The 8,009-nt window shown below is 43.2% G+C and overlaps 1 long non-coding RNA gene across 1 annotated transcript in view; it reads right to left on the bottom strand.

Annotated features, from left to right (window-relative positions):
• Positions 1-7,351: 7,351 nt before the first annotated feature.
• Positions 7,352-8,009, bottom strand: part of LOC144584085 (uncharacterized) — a 231,038-nt gene continuing 230,380 nt past the window's right edge. The window contains exon 2 of the long non-coding RNA XR_013538123.1: positions 7,352-7,510. This is a non-coding gene — a long non-coding RNA (uncharacterized LOC144584085). The remainder of the gene's footprint in view (positions 7,511-8,009) is intronic.

Raw genomic sequence — 8,009 nt, 5'->3', positions numbered from 1 at the left:
CTATAAGAATTCCGTCCATTTCAGAAGCTAAATCTCATATATTATCCTTAGAATTAATTTTTAGTATTTCAAAAGCTGAAAGTTTTCTAGTACCTTTCGGTTGTACCTAAGATAATGCAGTAAAATGAATAAATGGATAAGAAAACAATTTTCTTATAAATGAGGAATACAGTTCAATCCCAGATTTTGGATGCGTATTGTGGAATAGAACACCTAAGTCAAATAATCGTACTTCCTTCTAGTGCTAAAGTTGGGACCATTTATCATCATTCACAAATACAGTAGAGAGTGAGAAAGGAAAGAAATCAATAGCTATATGGAGGAAAAGAAATGAGACTGATGTCCTTTCAATCATGTATGGCATTGTATAAAAAGACATTATCTATAAAAAAATAGGGATTTGAACTCATTCTAGAGGAAGTCAGATAGGAAAGTTATTACTATAAAATAACCTAGTTAACTGCATAACTTGAAAGGCCATATAACGTTGCAAATAAGGCACACTCAGTCCCTGATTGTTCTTTCTGTGATAATTGATGGAATTGGCTACTCTAGATCATTTAGCATTGGTTCAGAGTTGTTACACAGTGTTTGTATTAATTTAACAGTTGAATGAGAAATGGCAGTGGGAAGGGTTTGAAATAAGTAGGTATTTTTTTAAGCAAAACTGTTTTTGGAACGTAATACGCTCTAATAAAGATAATTTTACTTTTCCCCACTGTAATACTTTGAGCTTTAGTTGACAGGAAAATGCCTCGTAGTTCAATTATTGAGATCCTGTTGATGCAGCTTTGTGTGTGCAAGGATGATGATGTCATCAACCACAGTCTTTTATCATTAATTAAACATTTCTGATTCCACACACACCCATTCTGAGGCTCCCTGGTGGAAGGCTTTGGGAAAAAAAAAATTTCGACATTAAAGACTTCACTTGACCCTGAGGCCCGCAAAAGCTTCACCAGGACAAAAAGGAGTCTCAGAACATGAGGGAAGATCAAAACCTTTTAATTAGCAATGAAAGGCCATATCTAATAATATGTTATTAGCCTTACACACACTTACGTACCTGTGTCAACGGGATGTCAGCCAGTAAAATGATTTTACTGTATGTATTGAGGATAATAATGTTATATGGTCAACATAGCACAGAACTATCTGTGATCAAAACTGTTGTCTTCATACACTCGTGAGATAAGTTAAGCAACATAATTTTAGTCTTAGAAACATTAAAAATCAAGCTTGATCCTGTTCCAAACTCACATATTTCTATCACTCGTGAAACCATTGGAACAAATTCTGAAAGAGTGATGGTGATAGTGTCTACAAATGGGTTCACCAGACAGGGCTATCCTCTAACATCAACACCTTCAGTTCCCAGAAATCCCGGGTAGCATAGTTGGTGGTAAAGGATCATGAAGCTGAGGTTCCAATACTTTGACCATCTCGTGAGAAAAGAAGGCTCCCTGAAAAAGACCCTGATGTTGGGAAAGTGTGAAGGCAAGAGGCGAAGGGGATGACAGAGAACGAGATGGTTGGACAGTGTCACCGAAGTGACCAACATGAATTTGACCCAACTCCGGGAGGCAGTGGAAGACAGGAGGGCCTGGTGTGCTCTGGTCCATGGGGTCACGAAGAGTCGGACACGACTTAACGACTAAACAACAACAAAAACTCTATCACAGTTTTAGGCCAATTCAGGAAATCCCTATAAATCCTGATAATTTTTTAACTGACTTGTCTAAAACGAGACTAATTACTAGTTAATTTAGATTTTTGATGCATACAATATATTTTAAAGCACTGCAACATTCTGTTAATATTAAGAATAATGTATGATATTCACCATTTTTAGATCTGATTGCTGGAATTCCCTTTCAAGTATGCTTTTCATCATATAATATGTTAATAATGTAAAATTATTATTATTAAATTCATGGTAACATTGATTAAAATATTGAAGTTTACAAGTAAATTTTAATAGTCCACAAAACTTATAGTGTAGTTTACCTCCTCAACAGTTCTGAAAAAGTGGTAGATTGACCATCATGTTGATGTTTAAATTCCCAGGTTTTAATTTCTGGAAGGAGCCAGTGAAAATGTTTTGACTTATGGCATTTCCTTAATATACACTTTACATACAAGTATCCTCAAAGATTCCAACATATTAGCAAAATAAACCTTATTAGTGCAATTTTCTTTTAAGTAGTTCTTATGCATTCTTTCATCATTCTTCTGAGATGTTTTTGGAGGCCACAAATTGATTAAGCTCCAAGAGGCTGATTCAAGAAGTTCATTTGAGAAATGTAGGCATGGTCAGACACAATGACAGACCCAAACTTTGTAGATAAAATATGTGAACTGTAGCCAAAGGAAACCAAGATATAGTCTAGTCACCAATGATGGTGGTGAGAGTAGAATGAATAGTTCCTTTCTCCAGGGTTAGCATCTCTTCAATCATCTATTAAATCCAGCTCTCACATTAGGTGTGGAATGCTAGACCAGGAGGTGTGATTAGAGGAGCTATTGTCTAGATGAGTTGTGATAAGAATACTGTAGCAAACCCAGACCTACTGGGATATGCCACAGTTTCACTAAGCTGCCACCAACCATTCCCTGTAAGGAGTCACACAGACCAGGAATGGATTTTTAACAAATAAAGGAATAAGGTTTATTTAAACAACACACAGGGAAAATAAAATGATCAAGTGGATAAGATACAGTAACGTGGCTTAGTCTCAATCATACATACACACAGTTTGGTTCACTCAGAACATTTTTAAATAAAGCACAGACCCTGAACCTATCAGTTCTGGCTAACCCTACAGACACCTGAACCTATCAGGTTGGTACTGACTGACACACAGTAGTACCCTGTCTGACACACAGACTCCCACTCCAGCTTCTTCTTCCCAGCTGCTGCTTCTTCTAACCTCTCCACACAGGCTTCACATATATATACAGTACAGCCCCTCCTCCTGATGTCCAGCCTTCCACTCCCCATAGGCTGGAACTTTCCCTCCAAACCCATGACAGACAGGTAACATCAGTGCTGTATGTAACACCTCCCCTCTTTATAAGTTGTTTTGTAGGGGGAAAGCTAAGGTGCTTTTCTCAAAAAAACAACCTGGTTAAAACACACAAAAACAGTTATACATACAATATCATACTTACTTATACTTACACTCTAAGTTAAACATTTACCATTTTCAATACATCAAGTTACCTTTATTCATACAAACCAAGTTCAAAAAACAGGTACATTTAACCTTTAGTCATCAAAATATATACATAGTCCATGTTTCTTTCGCCGTCTTCATTCTTCAGGTCTTCTTGACAAGTCGTCAGCAACACAGTTCACTGACCCTCTGACCACCTTCACTTCAAAGTCATAGTCTTGCAGGTTTAAAGCCCACCTCATAAGTTTGCTATTGTGGGTTTTCATTGTCTTTAACCATTGCAGTGGTGAATGGTCAGTGCACAGAACAAAATGTCTTCCCCAGATGTAAGGCTTGGCCTTCTGGATCGCGTAGACTATGGCCAGGCACTCCTTTTCCACGGTTGCCAAATGTCTCTCACCTTTCTGGAGTTTCCTACTCAGGTAGGACACTGGATGCTGGTCACCATTTTCATCCTCCTGGCAAAGAACTGCTCCTACCCCGCTGTTAGACGCATCGGTGTAGATGATGAACTCCCGGTTGAAGTCTGGAGCACGCAGCACTGGATAGTTGATGAGCACCTCCTTCAACCTCCGGAACGCCTCCTCACAGTCGCTGGTCCACGGGATGCGGTCATCAGTCTTCTTCCGCGTCAGATCGGTCAGCGGAGTCGCAATCTCGCTAAACCTCGGGATGAACTTTCTGTAGTAGCCCACCAACCCAAGAAATGATTTGACTTTTTTCTTGGTGTTGGGTCTGGGCCAATCACGAACTGCTTCTATCTTGGCCTCTAGGGGTTTTATCACTCCTCCCCCTACTATGTGACCCAAGTATTTTATTTCTGGGCTACCCAGCTGACACTTGCTCTCTTTGCAGGGCCTAGGCCACAGCACTCCCTCCCCTGGGTTAAAGTGCCTCTCCCTGCCTTCCTGGTCATCCCAAGCTTTCTTTCTGACCTTTTGAGCTTGCAGGGTCTCTGCTGCTAGCTCTAGGTTTCTCTTTAGGTCATTCCTTAAAGAGTCTATATATGTCACAACGTCTTGTGGGTCATCCTGGGTGATCTGCTCCCAATTTTGTTTGATCAAATCAAGGGGCCCTTTCACCCTTCTCCCAAATAAAAGTTCAAACGGACTGAACCCGGTACTGGCTTGTGGCACTGATCGATAAGCAAACAAAAGGGATTGCAGCTTCTGGTCCCAATTGTTCGGATTCTCTGCCAAGTAAGCCCTAATCATGCGCATCAGAGTCCCATTGAACTTCTCAGTTAACCCATTACTTTCAGGGTGATAGGCAGTGGTTTCCTTGTGCTTAATTCCACAGATTTGCCATAAGCGTTTCATGAGCTTCGATGTGAACGATGCACCCAAATCTGTGATTATTTCTGAGGCAAATCCCATCCTGGACATATACCCCACCAAGGCATCTGCCACTGTGTTAGTTTCAATGTTAGTCAAGGGTATGGCTTCAGGGTACCTCGTGGCATGGTCCACAATGGTGAGAATGAACCTGTTCCCCCTCTTTGTGGCCTTGGGCAAAGGTCCCACAATATCCACCCCTATGCATTTGAACGGAGTGTCAATCACAGGCAAAGGGCACAACTTTGCTTTGGTCCTGTCACGGTTATTCCCCTGCCTTTGACACACATCACATTTTTTACAGAACTCCCTGATCTGCTTCCCTATGTCAGGCCAGTAAAAATTCTGTGTGATTCTCTGCTGTGTCTTGTTCACCCCTAAGTGCGCAGCAAACATGTCAGAGTGCCCCCTTTGTAAGATCATGGGGCGATACTTTTCAGGTACCACTAGCTGACTTCTGATCCCATCTCCCCCTTTTGAGATATTCCTCAGGGTCTCGGTATATAAAATCCCCTTTTTCTCTAGAAATCTCACTGGGGTTTCAGGTGTTAGCTGGGCGTCTGTCACCTGTTCAAAACACTTTCGGAGAGTGGCGTCTGCCTTTTGCTCTTGGCCAAATTTGCTGTCTGTGGTTAAGGTTTCCACCACAGCTTCGGAACTCCCCTCTGCTTCCGTCTCGGGCTCATCAGTACCCCCTTGAACTGTCCCCGTGGTAGCTTGTGAACGTGTAATCACTAGCACCCGTTTCACATGTTCAGCCAGGTCATTTCCCACGAGCACGGCTGCTGGCAGAGTCGATGAAATCGCTAGCCGCCAAACTCCCCTCCAGCCTTGAAAGTTCACAGGTATCTCCGCTACTGGCAGTGAGATCACCTGCCCCTCAATCCCTGCCACCTTTATGCTCTCATTTGGGATTATATACTCCCTAGGAATAATATCTGGATGGCACAGGGTCACCTGGGAACAAGTATCCCTTAACCCCCGATACTGATGGTCAAGTATTCCTACGTCCACCCCTGCTGTTTCAAACAACTGAGAATCTGTTCTCACAAGTAAGCAGCGCCTGACCTCCACAAGAGGACCATTTTCCTCAGCCTGATCAGCAGATGTAACTGTTCCAGATTGAGTCGCCATGGCAACAGGCTCCCTCAGTGACAAGGAGCTTTGCTCTGTCTGGACACAGAACACAGCTTTTGGCTTGGTTCCACTCGAATCATGAGGCACATTTCCTTTTAGCTGCTTTAATTTCTCACACTCTGAGATTAGATGGCCCTTTCCCTGACAGAAATAGCATTTTCTGCTGTACTTGGAGTCTTTCTCCTCTGTTTTTGGTTTTCCCTCCAAAATCTGAGGTCTTGGTTTCATGTCTGAGGGCTTCCCTTCACCATGGGTCCCTCCCCCTTGCTGGTTTCTTCCTGGTCCCTGAGAGTACTTGCTGTAGGTTTCTTTTGGTTTACCTATCAATTTCCCCTCATCACCTAAGGGTTTTCTTATTTGATAAATAAAATCTGCGATCTCTGCTGCTTCGGCCACAGATTTCGGTTTCCTTTCCCTCACCTGGAACTTCAGTTCCCCATGCAGGACTGAATAGAACTGTTCCAGCGCTATCAAGTCTTTGAGCTGCTGGAAGGTCTCTGTTCCCTCCTGAGATAGCCATTTCTCTAGCAGCCTCACCAGCTGGGCCCCCACTTGGGTAAAAGTCTGCTCTGGTTTCTTGGTGAGTGACCTGAATCTCTGCCTCAGCTGTTCCGCATTTATCCCATGTCTGGCAAACACCAGTTTTTTAAACTCTGCAAAATCTTTTAACAGCTCCTCTGGCATCTCTGCATAGACTTCTGCCAGGCTGCCACTGATTAAAGATCGCATAATGGTCATCTTCTCAGTTTCCCTTACTGAGAAGTCCACAAACGCTCTTTCCACGAGGGAAAAGAACACCTCAGGGCAATCTCCCTTGTGGTATACAGGGAATTTCTTCAGGTCAGTTTTAGACAATTGGCCCACCTCAGAATCCCTATTGTTATTATTATTCTGGTTCATCATTTCCAGTTTTCTTAACTCATACGCCATCCTTTCTTTTTCCAGAGCAATTTTCTCTCTCTCTCTCTCCATTTCCATTCTCTCTCTCTCTAATCTTTCTTCTATTTCCCTCATCCTCAGTTCATGCTGTTGGGCTATGAGCATTTTCCTGAGTTCTGGGTTCTGTTCTCCCGTGCTGTCCTCCTGCACTGAGCCAAATTCATCCTCAGAACCTTGGTCCACCTGGGGTTCCCTCGCTTCACCCATTTCTGCCATTCGGCTTCGAGTCAAGGGCATAATCCCCCCCCAGAACAGGCTGCTTTCAAAAGTCAAGCCTCAGAATAAAGCGACCACTTTTTTTTTCTTTTGCCTCAGAACCAGCTTTCTATAGATTGCTGCTGTTCTTCAGCACTAACTTGCAACTGTTGCCAGCCGGAGTCTACCCCCCTCTGCTAGGCCTCTCAGCAGACAAGCTAGATCACTGCTACTTTACACAGTTTTGCCTCAGCTTTTTTCCCGCCAAAACAGGTTGCCTCAGAGCTCCCTAATCTAGTCTCCCCAGTTGGCACGTTCTTCCACTAGCGCACCTCCCCATGAGGTACGCCTAGAAGATTACCTACGCGCCCTCAGATTGTCCCTGACTAGACCCCCCTTGCTCTGGGCACACTTGCCAAGGCTTTGCTGGACCACTGGACAACTGGACCAGTCGTATCCCACACGCTGCACACCAATCAATGTAGCAAACCCAGACCTACTGGGATATGCCACAGTTTCACTAAGCTGCCACCAACCATTCCCTGTAAGGAGTCACACAGACCAGGAATGGATTTTTAACAAATAAAGGAATAAGGTTTATTTAAACAACACACAGGGAAAATAAAATGATCAAGTGGATAAGATACAGTAACGTGGCTTAGTCTCAATCATACATACACACAGTTTGGTTCACTCAGAACACTTTTAAATAAAGCACAGACCCTGAACCTATCAGTTCTGGCTAACCCTACAGACACCTGAACCTATCAGGTTGGTACTGACTGACACACAGTAGTACCCTGTCTGACACACAGACTCCCACTCCAGCTTCTTCTTCCCAGCTGCTGCTTCTTCTAACTTCTCCACACAGGCTTCACATATATATACAGTACAGCCCCTCCTCCTGATGTCCAGCCTTCCACTCCCCATAGGCTGGAACTTTCCCTCCAAACCCATGACAGACAGGTAACATCAGTGCTGTATGTAACAAATACATCCCATTCAAATGTAGCTAGCTTCAAAGAGTTGTCTCAAAGCAACTGTTCTTAGAGTGGATTTGAAGAATATATGGAAGTGACTGTCCCCCTACTTTTTACATACTGTCCTTTAGGGTCTGCCCATTTATGTAAGAATTGGAAGTTCAGGTGAGGAAATAATGCAACCAGTACCTCCTGAGACTTAGGTGAGATTGAAGTTGCATGCAGATTTGTGAGGTGAGCATTAGAGA

Source organism: Pogona vitticeps, chromosome 1 (genome assembly GCF_051106095.1).
Source record: "Pogona vitticeps strain Pit_001003342236 chromosome 1, PviZW2.1, whole genome shotgun sequence".
NCBI lineage: Eukaryota > Metazoa > Chordata > Lepidosauria > Squamata > Agamidae > Pogona > Pogona vitticeps.
Note: the sequence above shows the minus strand (reverse complement) of the source record. Positions and strands in the feature narration are given on the sequence as shown.